Source organism: Patella vulgata, chromosome 3, assembly GCF_932274485.2.
Source record: "Patella vulgata chromosome 3, xgPatVulg1.2, whole genome shotgun sequence".
Classification (NCBI taxonomy): domain Eukaryota; kingdom Metazoa; phylum Mollusca; class Gastropoda; family Patellidae; genus Patella; species Patella vulgata.
The window spans coordinates 486,257-501,263 of NC_065881.2; the positions used below are offsets into that span (position 1 = coordinate 486,257).

The 15,007-nt window shown below is 36.6% G+C and overlaps 1 long non-coding RNA gene across 2 annotated transcripts; it reads right to left on the reverse strand.

The window, feature by feature from the left end:
• Positions 1–2,461: 2,461 nt before the first annotated feature.
• Positions 2,462–7,601, reverse strand: LOC126816054 (uncharacterized). Of its 2 annotated transcripts, XR_007678198.2 has the most exons (6): positions 7,484–7,601; positions 6,652–6,731; positions 5,945–6,069; positions 4,573–4,725; positions 3,994–4,079; positions 2,462–2,566 (listed from the first exon to the last, which is right to left on the reverse strand). It is a non-coding gene; the product is annotated as an uncharacterized LOC126816054 (long non-coding RNA). The 2 variants fall into 2 exon arrangements; XR_008787686.1 differs by lacking the exon at positions 6,652–6,731 and having other exon boundaries at positions 7,484–7,566.
• Between the last annotated feature and the right edge of the window lie 7,406 nt (positions 7,602–15,007).

Genomic DNA, 15,007 nt, shown 5'->3' on the forward strand with positions numbered 1-15,007 from the left:
CCATTCCCCAGGGGCAGAGCCACGCTCAATTTTTGCGTTTTTGTCTACAGGCTGGAATTCTGAATCTGGATGGATCATCTTGGAACTTGGCATATTTATTCCTTATACCGTAAGAATAACAACTATTTATTTTGGTGAACGTCCTGACCCCCAGGGGCGGTGCCATATCCACATTTTGTTAAATTTAGTCTGTAAATTTGGCTAAACAAACCCAAGACCTAGCCTTCTTTACTTTAAAAAGTAGCCTATGAATCAAAGCTGGAATGTGGTGCATTGGTCAACCAGTAGTCGTGTATTGGTCAACCAGAGGCTCAACAAATGCCTGTTAGTGTAATATTGAAATTCGATGAAGATTAGAGTTCGGTCGATATAAGAGTTTGGTCGTATAAAAGCTGACCTGGCAAAATACCACTCTTAGCACACTGCATGGCGTTTGTCCGTAGCTCCCAAATAAATGAATAAATCTGAGTTTAGGGGACAGTGTACCTGGTTTAGTATGGAGTGTATGGAATTCGTTTAACATTTGTAAGCATTCTGCTGGTTCTTCAGTAAAACCAAAATGATGCAATTCACATCAGCTGATCACAATTTGTTTTATGACAAATGATTTTGTTTTATACTGCTTCCCACATGTAAAATGGCGGGAGTTTCATCAACAGTTGGTGTGGGGGGGGGGGGTGAGACGGTGGATGGGCGAATGGTTAGCACGTGCGCGCTGTATCATAAGGTCTGTCACTGAGTCACAACGAGCAGGGTCGCCTGTCCAACATCGTGGGTTTTCACCGGGTTCTCCAGTTCCCTCTCACTGCTAAAGACCCCTACGCGCAAGCGGATAATTGTAAAATGGCGGGATTTTCATCAATAGTCTTGACCTATTAAATCTTAAAAGTTGATTCCGACTATTTTTGTAGAAATGTATTTGGTTTAGTTAAAAATATAAACTCGTAAACTACTGACATACTACTAATGAAATGGGGTTTAACGTCCTAGTCTGAAGCACCGACTGCGATAATAAAGACGGTGTGCTATGAGGGCAATTTTCCAGTACAGTGACACTACGACTCTAATATAGAATTCTTTTACGTGCACATCAATTTGACACTGGGCATAAGGTTTTCGCTTCATCCACAGGACTATACGATTTCGTATGCCAGGTCATTCGTCCTGCATCACTGAAAAGGTGAAACCACGCCTGAAATCCGGATGAACTTTCCTGGGACCTTCAGGTTATCAAGCCATCGTCTTACTGACTGAGTCGGTGCTGATCTGACCATCCTATATTGATATGTTAACAGGGGTCACGGTGGCTAAGTGGGTACGACGCTGGCTCGCTATCCTGAAGATCGGGTGTTCGATCCCTACATTTGCCGAGAAAGTTCGTCCAGATTTCCCGGCGTGGTTCCACCTTGTCAATGATGCAGGACCGAGGGCCTGACAAGGACAGCTGTCTAGTCGTTCGGATGGGATCAAAAACCGGGTCCCGTGTACACATTGGTGTGCACGTAAAAGATCCCCTGATAGTTGGAATTCGATTTAAGAGTTTCCCCCATAGCACACTGTATGCCAGTCTTCATTAGCCCAGTTGGAGCAGAACAGTAGGAGGTTAAACCCCATTTCATTTCTGATATGTGAACACCAGACGGTTGAACTGAAGTGAAATTGAGTTTGACGTCAGGCTGGTCTAATGCTAAAGGTTGAAATGAATACGGATAGACCTGAGGCTCAGAGCAGCTGGCATGGGGGTCCATCAAATGGGCACAAAACCAAACCCAACTTTGCTATAGAAAATTTGTGCGTATGCCGGATGGTAATCAGTCCGCCGTTGGGGAGTTTTTGAGATATTCGGGGTCGAAGGTCAAAGGAAATATGCTGAAAATGATCAAAAGTAATCACTCTTTCAATAAAAATGTAAACTCGCTAAATTCACCTTTAGTCTTGGTGACCCCGGAGGTCAAAAGGTAAAATTTTCCGTATTTGCACTAGGAAGATTTAAAGTAATAAAATGGCAGCGTAAAATATAAAAACTAAACCAACATTTAAAACATTTAAAACTTATCTTTAGGTGGTCTTAGCACCGTACATTTACTTAGGAGAATGTGGTCGTGTTACTAATAGAAACAGTAATTTATCGATTGAAGGGCAATAACTCCCATTATTGAAAGCATCAAAATATATTTCTCGATTGGTTCACGGATCGTGGATGGGGACATATTTATACAATTTTCTTATCGACCAAGTAGAAATAAATTTGATTAATTGAGGTGATCATAGCTGGTGTGTTTGTTTCATGAGTATGGTAACAGAAAGAAGGGGATTTAATGTATTATAAATGAAATGGGGTTTAACGTCCTACTGTTCTGCTCCTATACTGGGCTAATGAAGAGTGTTTAGATGACATTTCGGCGGTCGGGCTGGTGGACGGCGATGTTGACTATATACTCAAAAATAAAATAAGGGCGTATGTTTTCAAATTAATTTATTTGTCATTTTAAATGATAAAATATTGACCGGGTAGTTACCAACGTCCTGCTCCGTCATATGTCTGTTTTACCAATGCAAATAATGTCTGAAAAAGAGCAAAAGAAAATTGGAAATGGACGTATTAATAATATAGAAGAATAAAGCGTAAATTAACAAACAATAATACTTATTCTTTCTCTAACACTTGGCTCGGACAACTGCTTTTTGTACACATTTCCTAATTTCCTAATTACACTGGATTCTCGTTTCAACATTGACCTGTACATAAATGATCCCTTGACAGCTGCAATTTGAAATAAGAGTGTGTCATGGTGCCACTGCCCGGGCAACATATCCCCCAAAACACACTATATGGTGTATGCCCGTCTCCATTAGTCCAGTGAGAGCAGAACAGTAGGACGTAAAAGCCCATTTCATTTCATGTGCTGATGGTACTATAAATCTGATAGTCCTGTATGATGGGTGGTACTATATCTGATGGTACTATATCTAATAGTCCTGTAGGATGGGTGGTACTACATTATTCTTTCTGTAACACTGGGTTCTTGTGAAAACTGGTTACTTTAATACGTCTCCTAGTCAACTTTACATTGGACTCTCTTTTTAAATAGGAATAAAACATTATCGTGCACATAAAAAAAACCCTTGACAGTTGGAATTCAAATAAAAGTTCGCCATTGTGCAACCTGTAGGTTTGATGATACTATACATGATAGTCCTGTAGGTTGGGTGGTACTATAGATGATAGTCCCATAGGATGGGTTGTATTATACATGATAGTACTGTAGGTTTGATGATACTATATCTGATAGTCCCGTAGGTTGGGTGGTACTATAGATGATAGTCCCATAGGATGGGTTATATTATACATGATAGTCCTGTAGGTTTGATGATACTATACATGATAGTCCTGTAGGATGAGTGGTATTATACATGATAATCCTGTAGGTTTGATGATACTATACATGATAGTCCTGTAGGATGGGTTGTATTATATCTGATAGTCCTGTAGGTTTGATGATACTATACATGATAGTCCTGTAGGATGAGTGGTATTATATCTGATAGTCCTGTAGGTTTGATGATACTATATCTGATAGTCCTGTAGGATGGGTGGTATTATATATGATAGTCCTGTAGGTTTGGTGATACTATATCTGATAGTCCTGTAGGATGAGTGGTACTATACATGATAGTCGTGTAGGATGAGTGGTACTATATCTGATAGTTCTGTAGGGTGGATGGTATTATATATGATAGTCATGTAGGATGAGTGGTACTGTATATGATAGTCCTGTAGGATGAGTGGTATTATATCTGATAGTCCTGTAGGTTTGATGATACTATATCTGATAGTCCTGTAAGATGAGTGGTACTATACATGATAGTCTTGTAGGGTGGGTGGTACTGGTATATGTTTTATGTTATATTTTTAATACAAAAGTACATTTATTGTTAATTGTATAAACTGTACAGGTAACAGAGAAATTATATTCTGTAACCTCGCCATACCTTATATTTCATATCTGCTTTTCTTGCACGTGTATCCAAAGCTTGTAAACGCATGGCCATAACAGAACGATCCATCTCTCCAGTTGCTGTAAATAGAAACAATGGAAGTTAAATTACTTCGTATAATTAGAGCTTCTCAATAAATTGGTTAGATACTGTGAAGCCATATGCTATATACACCGTGTTCCATGTGTGAATTTCTGCGTGTGAAATCAATCGAAAGTAAAGTGAATTTAATATGTCCATAACCGCCGTGGCAATTGTTGGATATTTATTACGTAAGGTTTATAAATATATTTACCGTAACTTCACATTAACCTTCTGTAGTAGACTTACGTATCTCTGACGATAAAACGGTGGGTAGGTACGGGGTTCATTAGATGAACATGATATCGGTTAATGATTTCTATATCAAAATAGAGTTTACTAAGATTTTATTGTGTGTGGTCTGACAGACTATATGTAGCAGATCTCTATAGAAATGGATCTAGAAGTTTTCTTGGCCTCTAGAGGGGGTTAGTAAAATGTGTGGGCGTTAGGGGGGTGGGTTGGGCTGTTTAGAGAGAGGTGCTGTCTTACCACCAAAATTGGATACTAGTACATCAGTGCCCGTGAGGAAACCATCTTGATTCCTGTCTATCATATCGAACGCATAACTGGCCAGCATCTTCTGATAACAGTAAACATTGACCATTCTGTTCACGAATTCAGCTCTCGATATTTTACCATCATCTAAAATTTGAAAAAAAAAACACATTCAATAATTTAACCACCACAACTGACATCTTAAATATCCAAAGTGACCTCAGGTTCTTTAGCTTAATATGTGCTTCTTTTCCCAATTTCCAATAAAAACACAACTAATTAATTTATTCCAAAATGTATATTATATGATCAATTTACATATAACATTTTAGAGGTTTTCACAAAAAAATTCAACGATTTAAAGTTACAGTTCATTTTGGCATGTAACACACTGTCCTTTTAATTTTATCAATCCACCTGGCTAGTATTCTGATTAATTCTTCAAATTGTGTAGTTTTTTTTAAAGCTATTTAAACCCCGAACACAAATCTTCCAATTGGTGTTACTGTAGATAATGAAAAACAGCCATGTCTGATCGTTTTAAAATCTCTCTGATCTATGTAAAGTAACAGTCATGCTGTAACTGTAACTCATCTCATCTCATATGTCTCGGACAAACTTTTTCAATTCGTCCACCAAGAAACTTTAAGTGACTCAAACATCCAATCACAACTTGCATCACAATCCAGACACATTCTTACTTTACACCCCAATTACCTAACTTGTTAAAACATACCAACAATCATTCTCTATAAAAAAAAACGGCGCATATACATTTAAAATAATTAAACTTTATTATCAAAAAATTATACAACAATTCGATTAATATTTAAAAAAAAATATTCCTTTTAATCATGCACCAAATTAATTAGGTACCGAAATCAACTGTGTCACAATTATACCCACCTTCATTTGTGGCACAACTTTTTGATTTTATTATTTGCTATCCTTTTTCGATAGTGTCCGTCTTAAATTGAATGTGGTACTTGCAACCCAGGGCAAGATGTATCAACTTAAATGACAGGAGACCTTCCAATGGCTTCTTAAACGCTAAGCAAAGGTACCCAACTATATTGTCGACAAAACGGACAACTCAGAAAAAAGGGAAGTTCTTATCAACTAGACTGCTTGACTGTAATTAAGAAAGACATATTTTATTGGTCGGAGCTTTTTTTAAAAATTATTTAATTATAAGCTTTGTACCTGTTTTGTGAATCTTTATTTTATCCAACTGAATATCAATATTTTTAATTCCATTAATTTGAGTATAACTATATGTTATTTATTGTGTATTTTACAGACAATGGGCTATTTGTCGCCGTTAATTAGAAACTGGGGGTCATATGATAATATGAATTACTCTTACTTGATGTATCGCCTAACTCAATATGGTTTCTATCTTCAGTCAGGCTGATTTTACCATCATTATTGGCATCCAAATTATCTAAAAGAGCATTGACGTCCAGATAGGTTCCACCAAACGACCTCGAGCTGTCAAAATACAAATATATCTGTACAGGCTATTCAAAGTGTTTGTACGGGAACTGTGCTGGGCCATTATACGTATAAATACACAATACGATTTTGATTGTAAGGAGTGAGAGAAATAGGGTTTAATGTCCACTCGACACAACTAGGCCATTTTGGGACTATCATATGGTTTAATTTTATTTCAATTATTCGCTTGCGTAGGGGTCTTTAGCAGTGGGAAGAAACCGGAAGACCCGGAGAGAGAAAACCCACGAGGTTGGACAGGCGACCTTACTCCTTGTCACGTACAACCGGGGATTCAAAACCACGCCAGTTGACCCAATGACAGGTCTTATGATACAGCGCTCCCGTGCTAACCATTCAGCCATCCGGGACACAACCAATAAGAGTAGCCTATCGGGCTTTATGAGATTAGACTTTTGTTCGAGACTATATTTTATTTTTCTGATTAATGACCAATAGTATTATGACCAATAAGGTTTCTTCTAATTCTTCATTTCATTTGATCAAAGATCAATAGCAGTCTGCAAAACACGTCCAAAACATTTCGTCTCGAATATCGAGAACTTTTAAATTAGTTACCTGCACTTTGATCCGTTACTAAGTGACGTCATTAACACGAGGCACACAACCAACGATATAGCTCTATTCATTGTGTAGATCTGCAGTAATGAAATAAGGTATCATAGAAGTTTCATAATCTACACTAGATACACGTAATAACGGGTGTCATATAATATAAACTAGATACACGTTACAAGGGCTGGTGTCATATAATCTAAACTAGATACACGTTACAAGGGCTGGTGTTATATAACGGGTGCCATATGGTCAGAACTATATACACGTTACAACTGGTGTCATATAATCTAAACTAGATACACGTTAGAAGGGATGTCATATAACGGGTGTCAAATAATCTAAACTTGACACACGTTACAACGGGTGTCATATACGGTGTATGGTATGCTTACTCTATTTATAAAACCGCTTCTGGGTTGTACCACCATTGAGAACACCTCCAACAATATGTAGTATGCGGTGTTTTAATTAGTAAGACCTGCCGCTCTGCACCATAGACAAGGTGCAGGAGTGGAATGGGGAACAAAGGGAAACGCTGCTACCAAAAACCACGATGAACTGTGGTCCCATAAATTCATGTAACCCTGCACAATAATTAACTGCTTTAGATCATAAAGTCTGTGATTGTTTCTTGGCGTACGTAACAAGAAGTAGTTTCGCCTGTCGAACATCGAGTACTTTCTCCGGGTTCTCTTATTTTCTTTAACTGATTATAAAGACCCCAAGTGAATTACTGAAATGAAATTCAATTATAGATTAGTCCCAAATTGACCGAATCTATGTCAAGTGGATATTAAACACAATTTTTCTCCCGTATAATCAAATATCTTACCTTATCCAAACTCCAGTGACCGTATCTTACTTATTGTAAAATAGATTAGAAAATACACAAACTCCAGCGACAGTATCCTACCTGTTGTAAAATAGATAGCGTGGTGTATGAATATAGATAGACCTTGTAGCGTGATGTATTCAAGGCGAATATTTACATAACATAGGATTAGTCACCAGTAAAACTCGACTATACACTTTTAAATACAACTTATTACTCAGCAAAATATATAATAGATCGTATTTCTTGATGTTATAGTAAGGGATCGAACTCACGACCTTTGCATAGATGATAAACCATTTGTTAGACTCGATAGCGATAAACTCTAAACACTTTTTGGTGTCTACGAAATGGAATTTAACGTCTACTCGACACGTTATGGGGATTATTTTGAGACTAACAGTATGTTTTGTTTCTATGATTCGGCCTGGTAGCTCGGATGGGATGAAAAACCGAGAACTCGTTTATACGCTGTGGTGCACATTAAAGACCCATTGGCAGTTTGAATTAGTTACACATCATCCTTGTTGAATGTTCATGGATTTGAAGCGTCTCTTGAAGATCGGGCTATTATTTGTTTTCATGGGCCGGGGTGGGTGGGGTTCTGGTTGACCTCAACTATCATGACTAGAAAACCTACTTGATTTGTTGGACAGGCGACCCTACTCCCTGTCACGTACAACCTAGGAATCGAAACAACGCGAGTTGACTCAATGACAGCCCTTATGATACAGCGCGCACGTGCTAACAATTCGGCCATCCATCCCCCATCATGACTAGACATGTTAAAAGAGAAATATGTCTTAATAATGCTAAAATTTCATATATCATATTAGTCATATATCTTTATATATGTAATTGGTTAATTTTCGTCCCATGCGAACTGGGAGGTAGGATGGCCGAATGGTTAGCACGTGCACGCTGTATCATAAAGCCTGACATTGAGTCAACTGGCGTAGTTTCGATTCCCCGGTTGTACGTGACAAGGAGTAGGGTCGCCTGTCCAACCTCGTTCCCCCAACTGCTAAACACCCCTTCGCCTAAGCGAATTATTGAAATAAAATTAAACCATATGTTAGTCCCGAAATGACATAGTTTGTGTCGAGTGGACGTTAAACCCCATTTCTCTCTCTCTCTCTCTCTCTCTCTCTCTCTCTCTCTCTCTCTCCCATGCGAACTGAGGACAAACCCTTGACCTCCCGTTTAGCGTTGCAGTATCGTACTCACTGAACCACGGCGGCTCCCATAAACAGATCGATGATGTTGATGAATCTGAAGTGTCGCTTGAAACTCGGGGTAATATTTGTTTGTATGAGACCTCGGTGGGCGTGGTTGAATTGTAAGACTAGACATAATATATATAGTATAAAATACCGGAGTCTTAAGTCAATAATTCAGACAAGCACCGTGTCAATATCCAAGTAAACATTGTGTAATGTTTAATCAGCTCACCCGTCACACTCCACTTGACATAGATAATACAACCCGTTTTCTAAATATTATTTCATATTTTCACTAATTTATTGAAGTAATATTCACCAATTTATATATCTCAAGTAACTGAACTAATAATCACCATTATTATGTCAAGCAATTGAAATTTCACCATTATTAAGATGTCAAGTTATTGAAGTAATATTTTAACTTTTCTTAACATTTAAATTCATTAAAGTAATATTATCACTTTTCATAACATGTAAAGTTATCAAAGTGATATTTTCACTTTTCTTAACATGTAAAGTTATTAAACTGTTATTCTCACTTTTCTTACCATGTAAAGTTATTAAAGCGATATTTTCCCTTTTCTTAACATGTAAAGTTATCAAAGTGATATTTTCACTTTTCTTAACATGTAAATTTATTAAAGTGATATTTTCACTTTTCTTAACGTGTAATGTTATTAAAGCGATATTTTCTCTTGTCTTAACATGCAAAGTTATTAAATAGATATTTCCACTTTTCTTAACATGTAAAGTTATCAAAGTGATATTTTCACTTTTCTTAACATGTAAAGTTATCAAAGTGATATTTTCACTTTTCTTAATATGTAAAGTTAATAACTTGATATTCTCACTTTTCTTAACATAAAAAGTTATTAAAGCGATAATTTCATTTTTCTTAACATGTAAGGTTATTAAAGTGATATTTTCACTTTTCTTAACATGTAAAGTTATTAAAGTTATATTCTCACTTTTCTTAACATGGAAGTGTATTGCAATAATATTTCACCATTCTTATCACCCCCTCCTTTAAGATTCGTTGTCTGGGGGGGTTGCTGATATATCGATAATTTAGACAGTGATTACGTGCCATAAAATTATGCATGCAATGACATCAGCAGATTTTATATGCAAACTGCGTTTAACTTGAAAACCGCTTACATCACGTCGAGATGAAACTCAAATATTTACAAAGGATTAAAAGCAAATTTATGAGATCTCGTGATGGTCTGCATTCAAGTCATATTCTATATTCAGTCAATAGAAGTATATTGAAAAGACTTCTTATTAAAGTCTTCACAGCTAACATATTTATTTATACCGTTTAGTTCGCTATACTTACAACAATAATCATATAGACATTATAACACTTAGAAATAAGTAGGGTTAGCTAAACAATTACTATAGCAGGTAGAAACAATTACTCTAACAGGTAGAAACAAACGTATAGACAATTACTATAAGAGGTAGAAAGAATTACCATATTTTCGATAAAATCCACCGTTTAACACAAAAACACATGCAAGCAGACACCCATAATCATATTGGGAGAATTCAAATAAAGACTCATCGTGAACCCTACACACACTACCAAACAATAAATCTCAATGGGTTTAAAGCTAACCCGGCAAAGACACGGCGTGATATAGTTCTCTCTCATCAAATGATCTTATAGCTATTATTAGTAATATTACATTCATTATAGCACCATGTTTCTAATCTCTAACGTTACATCAGATGATCTTATACATCTCTAACGTTACATCAGATGATCTTATATATATCTAACGTTACATCAGATGATTTTATATATATCTAACGTTACATCAGATGATTTTATATATATCTAACGTTACATCAGATGTTTTTATATATATATCTAACGTTACATCAGATGATCTTATATATCTTTGACGTTACATCAGATGGTTTTATATATATCTTTAACGTTACATCAGATGATCTTATATATCTCTAACGTTTCATCAGATGATCTTATATATCTCTAACGTTTCTGAATATCCACTTTTCCGCAAATATATCGTATAGACAGTATTACATTGCTTACAAAATCATACCAGCATCATTGTTAACATAATCGGACCCAAGTTGATTAAGGCGCTACCGGAATGTTCTGTGAATGATTATTATAGTAAGTCGATGGTAAATCATATTGTGACCGTTTTATCATGTTTAGGGTTTAGCCTACTGCACATGCAATTATTGGTTCTAAAATATAAATTTTTAATGTCGTGGTTTAGAACAGCCCTGCTTGTTTTTTTGGCATTCTTGGTAAATAAAGTTATTATAATGTTTCAGTTATAGGACACTTGAAGATACAGATTCAGAATTTAGGGTTTGATTACTTTATTTAAAATGGAAGGAGATGTTGCATGAATGAGTTCAGTAATGACACTTATATGATAGTGACTATTAACACAGATAAATGTGTAATATTGAAACAGATTATAGTTCTACCAATAAAGTATATCCTCGGTTAACCCAGTGGTCTGATTCCGTTCATCTTCAATAGAAGACTTGATCTCGCTTTTACTACGTACATCTTATCAAGGCCTTCACGTAATACCCTACATATTTCAGCACTAATTTCGATTGGGTACAAGCCCAGCTTCTGAGCCTATCAGATTCCTCGATCGTTACGAATACCAATTCTCGCGCTTTCAAGCTAAAATGTCTACCTGTGATAATCGAGTTGCAAAGTTCAAGGTTCATTCAATGTCAAGGTTTCCGTGGAGGCGGCGATGTCACAACCTCTGATTGGACGCTAACGCTAACGGTCAGATGTAAAACTCACAGTCGTTAATTCAGGAACATGCATTCCGTTCTACTCTACTACACCCTAGGTTAATCCATAGGGTTTTCACTATTTCAAATTATCTGCTATGGCCTTGATCTTAGCTTGTGTCTGCGAACGGATCAAAAATCTGTTTACAGACCACTGGGGATACCGAGTATGATAACGTATTGCATGATTTTGTATGAAAATCTGATCTATTAAGGCCCTGGACTCATTAGACATGCGTAGATTGTGTAATTTATTTTACATGTGATGTGTTGATTTTTGTGAATGATTGTTTAATGTGGTCCTATTTCCTCGCTCCAGTGATAAGTTGAAATATTCTGGACATACTATAGCTTCTACAGCTGCCAATGCGGTGGTAGACCATACATCATAGCCTTGTAGTAATCTAGTCTGGAAGAGATCAAAGCACATAAACGTAACCGGAATGTAAACACTGTCTAGTGTTTTTAATTGAGTGCAAGCCCCTGGGGAATATTACATCTAAATATTACCGCTGTCAGACTTTATACCGTTTATTTGCTCCACCGGAGGTATAATATTGTAAGATCATGATTTTTTTAAAAGAGACAAATTTTAAACTGTATATGTAACCCGTTTTCTTTCATTGTTTAATTGTTTCTTTTCATAAAGTATTTATATTTGTTTTAAATTTTATATATTATCTGTTATATTTGTTTTTAATTATTGATATAAATATTTTTCTATGATTTTATGTCAGTGAGGTTAAATGTAGTTGTTACCACTCTCAACTACTGTTCATAACAGAAGCTGCTTTACTCTTCAAATCTGTGTTAAGCAACAACTCTGTTAAAATTATATTTGCAGTGTGTTTAACCAGTTCTATCATTATGTAAAATTGTTGGGCACGGACTCAATATCAACCTATATAAGATACTCATTAAGCTACCTATATTATTGCCCCTGACTGTACGAAAACTCACGTTGTTAGCTTGTGAACACTATACAGGTCGCAATTTTTGTTTTCCCGATTTCTTTGAAACCTGAAATATATGTTTATAACCCACAGACCTCGGTTCCTTTCGATATTCGCGCATATTGGACCATAACGACCTTAATTATAGCCCCTGATTGTACGAAAATTCGCGTTTTTAGCTTGTGGACCCTATAAAGGTCCCAATATTTATCCGATTTACAAAACCGTTTGAATATATCACGGTTACACCCTAAGGAGGGTTGAGTTCGAATTTCGTAAAAATCGGACCGAAACTGAAGGACAAAATGACCGTCCCTCTAGAGGTCACAATTTTGATCCGATTTCGATGAAACTTAAAATACATGTTTATAACCCAAAGATATTGGTACCTTTCTATATTTGAGCAAATCGGATTGTAACCTCCTAATTATGGCCCTTAATTGAACAAAAAATCACATTTTTAGCTTGTGGTCCAAGTAGAGGTCGCAATTTTTACCTGTGAATATATCACCATTACACACTAAGATCTTGGTTCCTTTTGATAATCGCGGATACCCAAACTTAACTTCCTGGATTATGGTCCCAATTGTTCGAAAAATCGCATTTTTAGCTTGCGGATTCTCTAAAGGTCACATTTTTTTCCGATTTTAAAAACTGTTTAAATACATCACCATTCCACCATAATGAAGGTTGAGTTCGAATTTCGGAAAAATCGAAATGAAACTGCAAGACAAAATCGCCGCTCTTTGTACGCAAATTGTGTAGAAGTGTGTAATACGAAGGTTGTGGACTCTCTAGAGGTCACAATTTTTATCCGATTTGATGGAACTTAAAAAATATCTTTATATCCCAAAGATGTCATTCCCTTTTGATTTTTGCACATTTCAGACCAAAATTTCTGCATTATTTCCCCTGATTGTACAAAAAATCACGATTGTTTTTAGCTTGTTCTCTATCCATCTTTTGGAAAATGTGGGCGTATCCTGCCTGGCAGCCGCTGGTTCTTTTCCGGCAATACTATATACCGGAAAACACCGGAAAACAACCGTAAAACGAACATCGTAATGACCTTGACCTTCCTTCATCGGCGCTCACTTGGTCCAAAACCGCACACAGAGGACCAGGCTCCGGGTTACCTATTTAGGGTGTTTTCCGGTATTTAGGGTGTTTTCCGGTATTTAGGATGTTTTCCGGTGTTTTCCGGTATTCAGTATAAAATGGTGTTTTCCGGTTGTTTTCCGGTGTTTTCCGGTATATAGTATGGCCCGTTCTTTTCTGTTATCGTAAAATATTTTGTTAAAATGTTCATCTTTGGTGTGTAGATTCAGCATAGTGTTTGTGGTGTATTTCTTTTAGTTTATCTGTCATTAAATTTAAAACTTCAACTTCAACCATTGATTAGTCATTTCACTCCAAGGGTAATACCACATACTTGATCTTTAACTTACTATTTATCACTACAAATCACTGGAACACACATTATAGATATTTACTTTGTAATTTGACATTTTCCCTACAAAGCAATTGTTTGTCTTGACGGTACTGGACAATCGTCCCTACAAAGCAATTGTTTGTCTTGACGGTGAACATAATAGCGATCGGGGAACACATTGACAGAACACAAGTATCCTCTTATCGTTATCAAGCACAAATGACAATTTAGTGATTATACCCCATACAAACTGTGTTCTGTTAATGTCTTGACGCTATTGGGCAATCGAATTGGGTCGAATTAGGTCTTGGATTTGAATAATTGAGTGAAATTTAAATGATGATCTGAATGTTGTATAAGACAACCCTACTTCTAATGATAGGTTCACGTGTAATGGAATATTAGAGACTTTTGGCAATCGTAAATTTCTGGTCCGTATCGCGTATCCGTATGAATTTTGCGTGTGACGTCATCAATGTGTGTGTATTTCTCATACGTGATACGGCACACGGATACGGCAGCACGTATCGAACAGCTTTCATACCGAAAAGGTCCGTATACCATTGTCGTGTCTTTTTACCGTCTTTTTTCTACTTTTATACGCCGAAATGTTGTATCATAGCGTTTTTATGAATCTTTGTATTCTAGAACAAGAAGGTGTATATTTGATGTGATTTTAACCATGATGGTTGATCTACGTGCTAAATTTAGGAAGGCGGAACCTTGTATATCTGAAAATGATTTTATTCTGTGGTTAAGGGGTTATAAACTTTCTGAAATGATACATTAGTGAAACGAAAAATTACAGTCGAGTCGAAGTCGAAGATTTTTTAATAAGATGCGACATTATTTTTTTTTTTTTAATAGCTCAGCAACTGTCGAGCGACTTCATTCCCTCGGGGGGGGGGGGGGGCTGAATGGTTAGTGTGCGCGCGCTGTATCATAAAGTCTGTCATTGAGTCGACTGGCGTGGTTTCGAATCCCCGGTGGTACGTGACAAGGAGTAGGGTCGCCTGTGCAACCTCGTGGGTTTTCTCCGGGTCCTCCGGTTTCCTCCCACTGCTAAAGACCCCTATGCGCACGCGAATAATTTGAAATAAAATTAAACCATATG